The 16564-nt window shown below is 30.8% G+C and overlaps 1 protein-coding gene and 1 long non-coding RNA gene across 5 annotated transcripts in view; one reads left to right on the forward strand and one right to left on the reverse strand.

The window, feature by feature from the left end:
* LOC145318556 (uncharacterized) overlaps positions 1–16564 on the reverse strand; it is a 547717-nt gene that overhangs the window by 278423 nt on the left and 252730 nt on the right. The window lies entirely within an intron of this gene.
* Positions 4481–5466, forward strand: LOC145318563 (uncharacterized). Its single transcript, XR_013879380.1, has 2 exons — positions 4481–5000; positions 5089–5466. It is a non-coding gene; the product is annotated as an uncharacterized LOC145318563 (long non-coding RNA).

Raw genomic sequence — 16564 nt, forward strand, 5'->3', positions numbered from 1 at the left:
AATAGTGAAATATATATTTTTTTGTGGCAATGAGGTGTTAGGTTTTTCAATTGTAGTTAGTTAGTTACACTGTAAGAAATCGATTCAAATATTCTATCAAAATTTAATTAAAGATTAGGTAAACATGGACTATCAAAACACGCCAAATGTAGAAAAGTTTCGGTTTAAAAAGATATGCATTTAGAAAAGATATAAAAATATTCCCTTAAAGGACGCCTGCAAGAAATAACACGCTTTAACTGCTGAAAGACTGCCACAAGAAGACCCAATACCCCAAATTATAAGCCTTCAGCTTCAATAACAAAAAAGTTCTAGGCATTTCAAAATAGCATTTTATGTACAATGGAATTTTTGAAAGATTTCCAATGCTCATAAAAGAAAAAACAATATTAAAATACGTTGCCTAGACATAAAATTATAACCTTATCTTTGTCAGAAACTTAGATTGCCTGTAACTGATTACATTTTTACAATAAAAACACCACATTTCATAGTCAAAATCTATGAAAAAAATTCAATTTAAATTGCATTTTTAAACGAAAATCATAGCGGAAACAAAGGGGTAAACTAATACAAGCTTAGCTGTGATTGGTTGTTAAGCTGATTCAGCCTTCTGATTGGCTACAGTACATTCGGTACAACGCAAGTAAAACTTAATTTTTTTTAATGATTTTGACTATAAAAATGGGTATTTTTATTGTAAAAATATAATTAGTTACTGGAAACCTAAATTTATGACAAAAATAAGCTTATAATTTTGTTTCTAGGCCACGTAGTTTAATTTTAAAGTTTTCAACATGAGCATTGCAATTCTTTCAAAATTTCCATTGTACATAAAATGTCATTTTAAAATGCCTAGAACTTTTTTGTTATAGAAGCTGAAGGCTTCAAATTTGGGGTATTTGGTCTACTTGTGGCAGTCTTTCAGCAGTTAAAGCGTGGTATTTCTTGCAGGCTTCCTTTAAGAATGGAAAATATTTCATACACAAAAAAAATATTTTTATTTTACTGCAAACAATCTTAACCTGCATTTTTTCTGCATTCAATAAATCTCAATAGTTCTTTTTTTAGATATATATTAATTTTTCTCATTGTTCCAAAGAGGGCGTCATCCTTATTAATCTAATTAAAGTAGTAATTGCTCAATGCGTTTTGCTTTCCTGTCTTAAAATAGAATTTTCATTACTTAAATAATAAGCGACATGAAGGCTCGTAAAAATTATAATTTTATTCCATTGTTCAGTGCAATTTTCACTTTTATCTTTAAATAGACTCTGAGACTCTTGTCATTTTTCCGACACTCCTTATTTATCCCTGCCTTTTCAGCATGTTGTCCAAACTAGCTGAAACTTAAATGCTACTAGTATGTAAAATATATGCATCTCACTCAAATTCAATTATATTCCTACCAGGCATTCAAAAACACACAAGGTTTAGCTGAATTTCATGGACGTTTTATGGGGGAAAAGACACGTAAAAGTCCAAAGTATTTTGCTAAAGGGGTAATTTCATAAGAGTTAAGTTGTTTAGCACACTTTTTTTTTGTAAGTTTTAGAAAATTATAAAAAAAACAAAAAAGTTAAACTACATGGAAGAAAATCATTTAATTAAACTTACTTTCATGTTAATAATCTCTATAGGTATATACCTTAAAGCTAATATTATTTCGCTACCTGACATTATTAGTTGTATCTTATGAACACTGTTCGTCCTTGCATAGATATTAAAAAAGTTTTGGTAGATTTTGAGAATTGTATTCGTATTACTTACAGCCCCACTGGCCATACATTATATATGATGTATTCTAAGTTATTAAATATTTTAATTTTAGATAAGGACAGTAACAAGTATCTTGATATTGATAAATAAAATCAATAGGTAGAACAGGACTTTATAAAAGTAAATTTATTATTTTACTGTGCTTAAAGACAAGTTGAAAGATTAGGTTACTTATGTTTTAATGATACCTAATAACTTTTTGATCTGTATTTTGTAAATCATCATTTTGGAAGATTTATGTTTTTTCCCCGGTTTTCTTTAAATAATTTCTTTAACACAAAATTTTGTGTTTTTTCTTTAATCCGCTCAAACGTTTACATTCCCGATTTCAATTTTATTGCAAATATATTAATGACAATATCCTTGTTTAGTGATAAAGATGAATTGTACATACAGGGTGTTTCAATAGAAACGTTTTTTTTTTTAAATTTTAATTATGCATAGAAAATAAAACAATTAGGTAGGTATTTAAAATGCTCTATATATTTGGAAAATCTATTCTGGGACATTTATGTTTCAAATATTTAGAAATTTGCGCAATTTGAATTTTTAAAATGTGCACATTTTTTTTACAATCTTTAAATCCGAAAATCTTCAAAATAAGGCCTTTGGAAAAGCCAGTTTTTAAGGCAAAATATGTTGAAAAAATCATTTTTAAATATTTGAAACATAAATGTCCTAGAATATATAAAGCATTTTATAATTGTTTTATTTTCTATGCATAATTAAGATTTTAAAACAACGTTTCTATTGAAACACCCTGTAGATTACAGCAATAAGCATATCTAATCTACAGCTGTGTTTTTAAATTATGTAGTTGTACTAGTTTTTGTAGTACTTATATAATGTTCCAAGAAAATAGTACACGTTATTTGTACTATACAAAGTTAAAACATGATATTATTCACGGACATGTGCAATTATTACAAGAAATAAATATTATTAAGAAGGGATGCGGAGCCGTTTGATTTTGTTAGAGGCTCCGCGAAGCTGCCTCTAAATATAACAGCTCCGGCTCCTACCTAAAATCAAGAAAAACTTTAAAAACTATTTTTTTAATTTTGAAGGTTTTAAAAGTAAAATTTTTGAGAAAAACGGACTAGAAACACTCAAAAGGGCAAATTATGAAATTTAAACATTAAGTTTAATCAAGGTATACATTTTTTTCCTGATTTTTTTAGCTAACCCTGGAGCCAGAGTTACTCTGAAAATTAAAGCTCCGGCTCCAGCAAAATATACGACTCCGGCCCCGCATCCCTGTTATTAAAAAAGGACAAATTATCAAGATTATGTTACTCGCTCATTTCTAGAGGAAGAACCTAATAATGAAGTTATTCGTATGCCTTGTGAGGTAGATTAAAGTAGAACACCTGTCATAATAAGGCCAGAATTAGGAAATAACGAGACGGTCAAAATTATGCAATCATTAAACATAAATACTCTAAAATACAAGCAAAACAATGAAAAGTAGGTGATTCCTTCACTTAGATTTTTGTTTGTCCTGCTTTACGATATGTTTTCGGAAATGCTGTCCTTTTCTTTGTAGGTTAATGTTAAATTTACATCATTTTACTACAAGGGAAGCCATATATGTATATGAACAAGGATAGAAAGATTAGATTTGAAGGGGTAGTTCTGCGAAGGATATTTCAACAATTCACATTTTGACAACATATTCGAAAAAATCATCAGTACTTAGTCCTACTCAAAATCATAAGAATATAAATATTTCTTATTTTCACTATACCAGCAATACGACCATTTGAGTATTAATTATATATGAAATACTTGTGAATTATGCTAACATTATTTATTTTATAAAATTAAGATTTTCAAGAATCTTTATTAATTCCTTAGGTATGTTGCTAAATATGTATATAAGAAAAGTTTTACTACTCTAAGTATCTAAACTGATTAACTGCCTGAATTGGAATTACCACTTTTAATTTTACTAAATTTTAAACCTACTTTAATCTTATACTTGTTGTGAAAAATAAACGTTACAAGAAAAGTGATGTTCTTAGTTGCGACTTTAATTTCATATTTTGTAAAATGCTAATACTTTTAAACTGTTTTTAACCTATTTTTAAGACGTATATAAAAAATATACTATGACACCAGTAGAATGAGACTGCAGAGCCTAAATTTGAATTAAGTTCCCAATAAACTTTTTTGGGGGGATTTAAATATTAATTTTTACTGTTGCCGTGATCATTTTGACCGAAGCAAAAGGTTTTTGTTTTATTTGGGTAAAATTCGTAGCTTTTAGAGTGTTTTGCTTCATAAATATTGTATTCTGGTATAGAGTAAAATTAGGCCTTATGATTTTACTATAAAAATTCACTAAAAAGTTAATTCTTTATAATATATCAACGAATTAACATTAACATGTTTGTGTTCTCTCACTTATTTTAAAAACATAAAAAATGGCTGTAAAGGGTTAAATGACAACAAATGTTTATGCAATACAACAAATTTATTTTTGTCACATATACAAATGTGTTATAAAATAAGATTATTCAAACTTATATTTTAAAATAATTTTAAAAAGTATGTATCTTTTATGTGTATGGTTTTCATTCTTTTCATTTTAATTAAATAAAAAATATTTAACTACATTGGAAATACGTCACTTTGTGAAAACACTCTTTTTTTGAATTGAAAAGAATTACATAAAACAAGGCTTCTTATTGGTTAGATTTCAGAATTATTTGTTTTATTGTAAATGTTAGATTTTTCAATGAAATTAATTGTTTTGGAAAAAAATTATTTCCAATGAACAGAGTAATGTTTTTTTTATTGTATCAATATAAAGTGAATTATATAAAAATGTTCTGTAAGCCACAATATTACCCGAAGTAAAAAAAAAGCTTTTGCTTCGGTCAAAATGATTACAGCAACACTAAAAATTAATTTTTAAATCCCCCCAAAAAAGTTTATTGGGGACTTAAATCAAATTTGGGCTCTGCAGTCTGATTCTATAGGTGTCCTAGTATATTTTTGACCCCCCATTCAAAAATAGGTTAAAAACAGTTTAAGCGACTTAAAGTAAAAGGACGAAAAAATATTTTACGAAGTTTAAAGAAGAGCCTACCCCCTCAGCTCATTGAAAAAAAATATTTTGCGTTTACACTATATGTATGTAAATATTAACATTGAATAAAATTATGTCGTATTTATTGTTTACAATCTATAAAAACAGCAAAATTACTTGTTTAAAGGTTAACAAAAATAAAATCTTCAAAAAGATCTTCTAAAATTGAATAGATATATATTAAAAATAATTTGTTTTGTTAACTTTTAATTAAGTATTTTGCCATTTAATTAAAATGCTTTATTTATATTTGGGGTTGATGTTAAGCGATTTAAATCATTTAATGTTTATGTGAATTTATATGATTAAAAACGCTAAATATCCATCCTATTTCCAATGAAATGTAACTTTTGAGATTATTCATTGATCTGTAACAACATAGAAAGTTTTAAAATGACAAGAGAGTTATTTTTCATGCGTTTAAGTGAATTCATTTGAAATAGTTATCAAGTACCTAGTTTTTTAGTTACTTGATTTAAGAATAGGTACTTATTTTTAAAAATCTGTAAAACATTTATGTTAAACATTTTTATGAATTTTGTTATTTTTATACATTATGTACGTAGTTATGAAATAAAGTAATATTTTTGTTAGCATTTTCGAAGATTTCCAAGCTAAAGATATACTTATTCTATAAAGCGTTGATTTTTTAAAAGGTTTTTGAAAGTTACTTTAGTTTAATAGGTCAGCCGTCAGACGGCTGGCAAGTAAACGTTACGTTACACAACAGGGCATGTTCAGCTGTTTTAAAATAGCTGAAATATATATTGTATTCTTAATCCAGTTTCATCTTTAAATCTTCGCTACCACTTATTTTTCATCCTTGTTTATTTTTATTTGTCCATTTCAGACATATTTCAATATAACTTATCATGAATGGTTTACAAGAAATATTTAAAAGAAAATGTCGATACTGACAAAGATTTAACAGTAAGATTACAGTATAGGAGAGTTTAATAAATTAAAATTACAGGATTCATGCCTTACAGCTAGGGATGTTTTATTCTAAGGGAAAAGAATAACAGCCCAAGATCATATCAAGACGTTAATTTGGAAATAAAAATACCACATAACGATCCTGGGTTCTATATAAAGTTTTCTTACAAAGGAGAACTCAATCGGTTCAATCCTTCTTTAATTTGTCTTATAATACTGGTCTTTTTATCAACTGGATAGAATTTTAAAATAACAATTTGATATTGCAGCAAGTTTAAGGATAGTAACGGATTTTCAATTAATTAATATTTCGGTGCTTTCATATAAGCGTCCATTGAAGACTGGTAACACCCAGCTCATACCAATAACGAAATTAATTCGGAAAAAAATCACGAAACCTATAAGTGTTTTTCAGCTGTCGTTGGGGGGCAACGCATCGTAAAATTGACGACCTCTCCATTTGCCCCCCAAATATTATTTTAGATTTAATTCCCTTGTTGGTTATACCTTATTCCTGGGTAACACCCACCTCTATATTTCTCGATTGGGGTTATTATTTTTTCCTGAATCCTATACCTAACCCCTTTTATTGGCTCTATTGACTCTAGGGGCGTGGTGACGCTTCGGGCACAAGTCCTCTCCGCGTCATCTTTGAACATATTCTGCGTTTTAAAGTGCAGAGTAACGCGCTCAATCGCCTAGGGTATCAACACCCATCAGACAACCAACTCTTTAATTGCATGACCTTTGTCTGATAAGTCCTAACTGTGCATGGTAATAAGTTGCGCCTGTTTTTGGGCCAAGGCATTCCCCCTACTCTAACTATTTATGTCGCGCATCTGACATAGCAGCAGTAGGAACCATTTTTAACGTCTTCAGTTATGACGCGGTGTCGGACCGAGATTCGAACCTATCACCTTCCCGACGACGAGCGGATGCGCTACGTGTTGAGCCACGGTCGCGGTTTTTTTTTTGGCTCTAACTCTGTAGGGCTACCCAGTACCCAATATTATAATCGAATTGAACCTGACCTTTCAAACTTAAAACTACCTTTTTTTCTAAAAAAAAAAATAAGGGAGAGTCGAGAGGTTGTGCTCGATAAGGTACTTGGAGGGAAATTGCCAAACTTTCTTTAAACTAGGGTTGGACCGGATACTGGATATCCGGCTGATTTCTAATGCCGGATATCCGGTTCCGGCCGGATATCTGGCCAACGTTCGATATCCGGCAATTTACCGGATATCCGGCGTCAAAAATCAGCCGGATATCATGTAACCGGATAGTTTTAATATCCGGTATCCGGCCGGATAAACGGCCAGACCGGATATCCGGCCCAACCCTACTTTAAACATTACACGATTAAACTTGCTGAATATTTGTCCATTGCCGCGAGTAAGTTTTTACTCCGCCAAAAATGCACAAATATCTTGATTGAAAATTGGCGTTTGATAAAAACAACATGAAAAGCACGGACCAGGACTTTCTGATTGTTGAAGTCCAGTTGAAAACCGGACATTTGACAAAAAGAAATATAAAAGACTTCAGTTAGACGTCCACTTAAATTATGTATCTTTAAGGGGTGTAAATTATTCCTTCTTCCCAGCCCCATCTGGCTGAGGAAAGAAATTCAGCTAGGTTGGAAAATAATAAACCCTTCTTTGCTATGCCTATGTTTTTTAGAATACAAAAATGGGACATCTTTCATAGTCGAAATAATTTAAATAGGTTTTTATTATTTAAATATGTATTTAAAATAGTAGAGAAGCTGTTTCAACCGATAAGCCTAACGGACTAGTTTACATAAAATAGAAAAATATGTAATTTTTTTATGAAAAATTAAACTTCAAGACAGGTTATAAGATGTATACATATAAAAGATTAGGGATGGCAATCCGTATCCGGAATCCCCCAATTTTTGGCCAATTTTGTAATCCGGATCCGGAATCCGTTTTTTAATAGCGGATTCCGGATTCTTATTTGGTAGGCTAAAAATAGCATCTTGAGTTTTTTCTTTCAACTCCTCCTCTTTGAAGGTAAAGATTTTCATCATTATATATAATATCTTTTAAAATCTGGTTCGATTCTCGGAAGTGAATTATAGAGAACACCAAGAACATAGATTTTTAGGACATATGTAGCACTTAATTTTAAAAAAAATCCTTTTATAATATTGATAGAATCCGGAATCCGCCAAAAATAAGAATCCGGAATCCGCAAGAATCCACCACTTTTTTTTGACGGATTCTTTAAGAATCCGGAATTCGAATCCGGCCCAAAAATTTGACGGATTGCCATCACTATAAAAGATACAGACAGACTTAATGGTTCACAGAGGAGCTTTGCTGAATGTTATAAAAAAGAACTTTTCCCGTCTAACTTGTCATATTGTAAAAATATATTTGGCTTCAATTGAAAACAAGGCTAATTGTTTTGTTAAGTGTTTATACAATTCAGACCATAATTTATTTTAGGAATCATTATAATTTTATAGTGTGTGTCCTAAAGATCTCCTATATGACTAGATAAGATGCTCTTTAATTGCCAGAGCTTCTCTGAAAAATATGGACTGAACAAGATTTTATTGGACATATATACTTAAACACCTACTTAATTCTTCTATAAATCGAGATCTTAGTGGATATATATTCAGACATACTACTGTTACTTTAGCAAATATGATTGCTGGATTTTGGCAGATTTTTAAAATTAAATTTGGTCGATTTTGCAGAACACCTTTAATTGTTCAAGTAACTTTTTTGTTATTTTACTTCAACAAAAGGAATAAGACTTGACTTTTGGGAGTTTTTGCTTGAAAATGAGTTAATTAGATCAGTGTAATTAGTTTTGTCTGTCTGTCTTTCTGTTGGTAATGCAATTGTCATAAAAAAATACAAAAACTAGAGTTTAATAGTTATTTCTCGCATCATATTATAAACAGCTTACCGCGGATATAAAGTGTCCAAGTCTTTAGCCCCGAGATATTGAAGGCACAGGCTAAAAAACTTGTTTTAAATCTTATGACTGTACATTTTTATTTTCGTAGAAAACTGGATAGGTATAATACTATGCTAACATAGTTTTTTAGTATTGATAAGAACCGGTTGTAATCCACCAGATATTAATTCAATTGGTTTCTAAACTTGACAATAGATTTTTTTATAATTTAAATTACAGTTCTGCACTTTTAATGAACGTGATGATGTTATATTTATACTTTCAAATCTAAGCTTCGCTTTTAATGAACGTAATCGTTATTGTTATACCCAAAAAATATCAATTAGAGAAAGCTTTTGTAGTTTAAGTTAATTAGTCGGTTTTTGCCTGTACTTGACAAGGATAATTAGTTTCTTGGAGTTTTAATAGTGCAGCTATACTCTATGTTACTCTGTCTGTAAAAGCAGGGTGTCGGAGCCGTATAATTTTGATGCGGCTCCGGCTCCTACCTTAAAATTAATATATCAATTTTTTTTCATTATTGAATTTGATAAAATAAATAAATAATATAAAATATTTTGCTTTTATTTGATTAAAGCTATATAAAAGTAGAAGGATGTGTGTCTATTTGTTAAGTAACAATAGTTTTTCAGTTTATTATATGGAAATAGACCGTTGCCAAATTATAATATTACTTTAAAAAATCATTTTTAGCTAATCCGGAGCCGTTTTTAACGAAAAATACGGATCCGGCTCCACCAAAAATGTTGCTGCTCCCTGCTCCGGCTCCGACACCCTGTGTAAAAGACTGTCTTTTAGATGAGCCATCTAATGATATAAGTAGTAAGCTTTTTTTGTCTGTAGCTTAAGATTTCCACAACTACTGAACAGATTGTTTTCTCTATCTTATTGAAGCTTCTTATAGGTCCCTGGATGGTTTTAGGCTATTAATCTATTTTTTCTTATCCCTTTGAATAAGGAGCACCTAGATGATAGAGGTTCCACCGCTATGCTTTTTTGAAATATTGGTACCACTGTTTTTTAAGGGGGAAGTAAAATTTTTCCTTAGATCTTAAGATATCGTTTTTGAGGGAGAACAAAAATAGTCTAAAACTTGCCCTGGACCATTACTTAACTTGAATGAAAGGTTTGGAGCAAAGGGTCTGGTTGATTACGAGTTCTTTCATGCACACAAAGTATTAGTTTATAATATAGGATATATCAGTGTAGTAGAAATTCTTATATAAAAAAATCACGAAACCTTTCCTCTAAAATAAGAAAATTAAATAAAAGTTATAAGAAGAACAATAATGTTAGCCTATTTTTTCCCCATCCCTCCTCCTTGGGGGGGGGGGGGGGGGAGGAAGTGTAAAAGGCAATATATAAACGAAAATCATATATATATAATATTTACATTTATAACACTATTTTAATCAATCCCATCATTTGCTGTGGTTAAAACTGGTTGAAAGAGGAAGGGGTGTTATTGGGATAAAAAGGAAGAAATTAACTCAAATATTAAAGATTAAAATAATCAAATATTTGTCCATGGTTCTGAATGGAAATTCTTGCATAAAAAAGCTATGCACTTCTTCATGGCGTGAATACTATAAAGCACAGGATTAAGTGGTTGAATAGCTAGGACACTCATTTTTTTAGTGGTGTTATGATGAAATCTCCACTACACCTAGATGTTTGGTTCAATTAATTTAGGGTGAATTCAAGTAGGACACCTGTCATACTAGGTCAAGGGTTAAGTTTGCAGTTCTATATATCCTTATACTAAAGTAACAGGATGTTTATCTGTCTGTGTGTTTGTACGGAAGGATCTCGCTAACCGCAGAACCTTAACAGGGCAGCTTCTCATAGGTCCCGGGAAGGTTTATAACTATTTTCTTAGGGGGTGGGACACCCCAAAATTTGAAAAATTACCCCCTCTTTAAAAATAAATTTATTATAATTATAATAAATCCTCAAAAATATAAAGGTTTACTATATGCAAAGCATCTTTCATGCATTGAATATAATACAGACTATTTTTTATGGTTAACATTGTTGTATTGTATAAACCTAATGTTCTTTGAACATATTGTGTTCTTTTCTATTAGAATAGGATGCAATCCTTATTCTTAGTGACAAGAAAAAGTGTTTGTACATATCTACTAATAACCATATCATCTACTCGGTGATAGGTTCGAATCTCGGCCAGACACCGCTTCATAGCTAAAGACGTTAAAATTCATCCCTACTGCTGATATGTCAGATGCGCGACATAAATAGTTAAGAGTAGGGGGAATGTCTTGGTTTATAAACAGACGCAACTCATTACCATGCACAGTTAGGACTTTTCAGACATAGATCGTGCAATCAAATGGTTGGTTATCTGTTGTATATTACTTAACCTAATATCCTTGGGGTGTTAGAGTATCGCATCCGATTTCACGCGAATGATGCTCTGGATTCTCTAGATGATCACTTTAAAATGGAAGGAGAATCCCGCCCTTACAAGGTAGGGGAATAACCATATCTTAAAAAATGAAGCCCAAGATCATGATTAACAATACTTATCATGCAGACAACCATCCAATTGATTACACGACCTTTGTCTGGAGATTCAATAACTGCTAGTTAATATTTTTGCCTGTTTAATGGCCATAGTAGTTTTTATTTGTCAATGTAAATATCTGCACATTAACTTTCATAACAACGTGTCGATAATATGTCAGACATAATTATTTCTTTTTTGATAAACCCTTTCTCATTATTTAAAGACTTTAAAGCTTTAAGCCCAGAGGGATGTAACCACCAGCTGGGCAAAATTAGGAACTCTTCAACTTATATTTTATTTATTATATAGATATCTTAAGTTCATTTGATTGTAAAAATATTTTTTGTTGCTTTGTCTGAAATATCTTTACACAAAAGAAATAAAAGATACAGGACAGGACAACTAGAAGACATGGTTTTCCACCATTCATGCAAAAACGCTAAAAAAAATTCCTAAACAGCTAAAAAAAAAGATGTTACCTTTAGAGTTATCATGTAAGTATAGCGATAAGATACAACTATAGAAAGGCAGGAGATGTTTTTGTGGTTGCAACCCCTCAACTCTCTGAGAATTACAGGTGTTTTATATTGTTCATGGATCTAAAGGGATAAAACAATGGCCAATAAATTGATGTACATCCCCAAAGATGATACAAAAATACCACTTCTGTAGATTACAATTAGTGATTAAAACAATCAACTGAATGAACCAAAATTCATCAAAAGTCCCAAAAAGTTGTTAAAGCCAACGCAAAAGAAAACGTTATTATACAAAAGTTTAGGGACTAGTGCAATAAACAGCCCAATGTCCGCTCCCTCCCTGCATTTAAATGTCATGCAAGGAAACATTAACGGTAGGAAAATTAATTCTGCTAAATTTTAATTTTTTGTTTTGTTGTATAAACAATTGTAACATATAAAAGGTATTGCCTTTACCTTTTTGTCATTTTCACACTTTTGTGGTGAGATTTTTGTAAAGATATAATATTACAATGCTTTGATTTTATTTAAGATATATAATATATGCATTAAGATATATAAATTGGAAAGAATTTTAATGTTAGAGGGAGATTTGAAATTTTAAGGATTTTTTTTATAAAATTCGTTTTTTGTAAAATTCTTTATCCAAAAGCGGAAATATCATTTAAGTTAATTAATTTTCACATCTGTGATTGGTGGATTGAAAATTATCTTCGCTCTGATAGGAGAAGCTTAAGTGTCGCACATCATTCAACCAATTAAAGCGCATGTAGTTTCCAATCCACCTATCCTATTGGTCAAAATTTATGAACTTCAATTGTATTTCCGCTTTGAGATAAATAATTCTACAAAAAACTAATTTTATAAAAAAAATCCTTAAAATTTGATGCAGATTTCAAATCTCCCTCTAACATTAAAATTCTTTCCAACTTATATATCCCAATATGTATTTAGAAATGCAACTGAAACTTATTTTTTTCTCTAGAAAGATTAAATTGCTATTTTTAGAAGAAAATTTTGAAAAGATTTAATTTTAGTTGGGTTTTACGATGAAAAAGAATATAAGATAGAATCTTTAGGGATAAATTAATGGCTGCACCCTAAGCCTCTAGGGAACTTTTATGACCAAATAAAAAAAGTAGGCACAGGAAAATCAATTCTCTAAATCCAATTTAATTTCGTTGTATACAAACTGGAAAAACATATCTGACATGTTATTGTAAAAATTGCTCACGAAAACGTAAATTACTAACAGATGATTAATCTCTTTCTTTGCCCGGAATACTATAAAGTATTATTTTTGTATTCGCGGACAACTTCTTCAAACTGATTCTATTAAACGTTCACACTTACCTTAAAGTAAACATATTAATTAATATTATTGTAATTTTCCTCAAATATTTTTAATTATCAAATTTTCATTTTGTTTTAAACCCTTCTAAAAAATACCACAAAATTTTGCGCTTCATAGCTTTATCTTAAATGTGCACTGCACTGATAATTAACCTTGCATCAGATTATCATGTACTCTAATAAAGTGAAACTTGTAGCGGAATAAAACGAGCTTCCTACACCACTTCCTCCCCTTCTACTGGATAAACTAACTGACCAGAAAATGATAAGGGAAATAGTAACCTAAATTTACTCTGAACCCCCCCCCCTTACCACATCACCTCCCCTCCTATTGGATGAACAAACTGACCAATAAATGATATGGTAAATAGTGACCTAAATTGACAATTAGATCACGTGAGCTTTTCTTGGAGAAATTTAAATGTCCATAAATTTTGTCGCTTACAGTAAAGGTTACCTTATAAATAAAAAATTTCGTCTGCTAGAAATTTCGGGAATAGTCCCTTTCGTGACATCGCACCTTAAGGGGCGATTTGTCGTATTTTTAAAATGGCTTTTTATAGGTTATTTTAGGTTAGGTTAGGTTATATTGGGTTATATGATTGCCCCACAGGGTTAGGTAATTGGCCCCGCAGGGTTACAGTTCCCCACAGGGGCTAGAAGTAGGAGAAAACCTACTGTGAAAAATACGAACAATCGCCCCTTAAGGTGCGATGTCACGAAAGGAACTTTACCCAAAATTTCCTTTCAAGTTGTATGGACTGATAAACCATCTAGTGTAATAAATCTATTGATTTAACAAATGTTAACTAGAATGTGGGATGATTTTGCAATAAACCTTATTCAATTTACTTGGGGTTGTATTCGGTGTGCCATTGTCTCTGCAAAGTGTTTCACATTTAAAAAAAAAATACAAAATAATAATAGTTTAGTATTAAAAGTTATGCAAAAGGGAAAAGGAGTAGTCTGTGCAGTAGTAATAATAGAGAGGGTGGTAGGGCACATTGGGCTGATTAATACTCTATTCCCCAAAGTTTTTAAAATAAAGTTTTCTTATTCGTTGGCTCAACACCGTTGGGGACTTTTATTGGTTTTTGATTGATTGGTACATTAAGTTGAGTGTCCAAACGTTTCAATAACTAATTGTAATCTATAGAAGGGATAATTTTGTGTATCATCGTTGGTGGTGTACATAAAATTATTGGCCATTGTCTTATTCTTTTTGATCCCTGAGTACTAATTTGCGGTTCTGATTATTTAATAACGGTGATACTATACCGGAAGTGATGGCCCACCAATTATACAACCCCCAATGGAAAGGCAATGGAAATAGAAAAAAGTTTATGTGCTAAAAATCAGGTTGAAAAATTAAATCCAATCAATACAGATTTACAGTTTTTAAAGCAATATCATATTAAATATATAAAGTAGTAAGGTTTTTGTCCGTAGCTTGAGGTTTAAATAACAACTGAACCGATTGAGTTCTTTATATTCTCAATCTTATGTAGCATACTTTATTTAGCTATGTATATACATTATGCAAAGTTATAAACTTATATGTTTATATAACATAGACAATGTAGCACATATACTGAATTGGTACAGAGCCAATGGATGAGAAAATAATCTTGTTCCCAGTTACCATGTGTAAAATTCTGCCTTTAGTATGTTTGTAATTTTGATGGATGTGTAATGTGTATTAAAGCAAGAAAAGAATGTGAAAAACAGTTTGTATGTTAATTTTCAAATTGTGGTAGAAAAAGAGAAAATGGACATAAATTAATCCTTTCACAAAGTCTTTAAACCATTTTCTGCCTTTGCAAGATTAAATGTTTATGATTGATTGATTATATTCTCTTCCAATTTTTCTTATTAGTAAATGGATTTATATCTCAACGTCCTTTCTAAATGATACACCTTAAGACTTACAGACTGGCAGACAAAGTAAGTTATAGAGAAGGTGGACTAGTAAGAACCTCCGAGATATATGTGAACCATATTTCACTGTCAAGAGTAATAGTCTAGGTAGGAAAAAGGAAAATAAACAAGGATGACAGCATCCTAGGGTGTCAAAGCTCTTAAAAACATCAGAATTGACAATACTGACGGACATACAATAAAGTACAATACTAGGGAAATCTTAACTAAAAATTTTATAAAGTCAATCATATTGACTCCTTTGAAATCAAAGTTTCACTAAAGGCTGGTCAGAAGGAGATAGTTGGTCATTATTGATGGGAATCTTTACATGAAATAAAGACAACTATCTGTGATGGCAACCAAGAAAATGAAATTTATTCAAGTATAGTGGAGGAACAGACAGATAATAAATTAAATTATAATCATAGAGAAGTGTTTTTCCCCTCTGTCTTTAATAGCGGCTGAAATAACCCGTACTTTATATTTTTTAAATAAGGACTGATGAACAGACTTTTCAAACTATATAGTAGCTTCGCTATTTATAAAAAGGAGGGTGGTAGATAGAAGAAAATAGGTAGATAATAGATAGTTCATGGATAGCTTTCTTACAAAATCACACAATAAAATTGCTAAAAATTAACAGAGACTTGTAAAGGATTAATAAAACATATTGGACATACAAAAAAATTGCATATGAGTATTTAAGGAAATGCAAGAAGAATATTCAATTCAGTTTTTAATTCAATTCAAGTGGTAAATTTTAGAGCAGCATCGCCGCTAATTCCATGAGAATTATTTTTTTGCAGATTTACTTTGACACTCAGGTATAAAATTCTCCATCTTAAGTCCAGAACATTAGAATTCATGACCAAGGGGAGTGAAGGAATGAAAAACAGGGAAAGGGATACATTTTAAAAACTTTGGGGCGGGGGATCAAAGAAGTAGGATGTGTGTTTCTTTCTGTAAATAATACCGCTGATTACTGATCCGATTAGGTCTTTCTTTTCAGGAAATCTTCATATAGGTCCTAGGAAAGTTATTTTACATTTTTTATAGGAGAGGAAAGTTCAACCCCCAGAAAGTAAAACGGCGTTTCTTATGTATGTAATCGTACTAATTGTTTTTTTTTACTCTTATCATTCTTAACCAAGCATATGGTTATCATAACGTTACTCTTGGTATGCTCTGTTTCAATTTTTTTCCTCAACATTCTACCATGTATGTGTAAGCAATCTCTATAAAGATCTTTTTTTATAGGTTGGAATTGAAACTTTATTCATGCTTAGTTTCTATCTACTTTACCTGAGTTCGGGGCTTAAAAAGTTAAACTAGAGATAACAGATGCGATGTAAAAAAAATAACGGTTATAAATACTAGTTCAATATTTCATAAAAATCCTGAAATATTCTATAATCCTTATATAAATGTAACAGGGTGTAGGTTTGTTTATACCATTGGATATTGCTAACCACTGGACCGATATGGTTCTCTTTTACAGTGAAGTTTCTGGTAGTTCCAGGG

This window comes from Acartia tonsa, chromosome 5, assembly GCF_053477335.1.
Source record: "Acartia tonsa isolate MP-2025a chromosome 5, ASM5347733v1, whole genome shotgun sequence".
Classification (NCBI taxonomy): Eukaryota; Metazoa; Arthropoda; class Copepoda; order Calanoida; family Acartiidae; genus Acartia; species Acartia tonsa.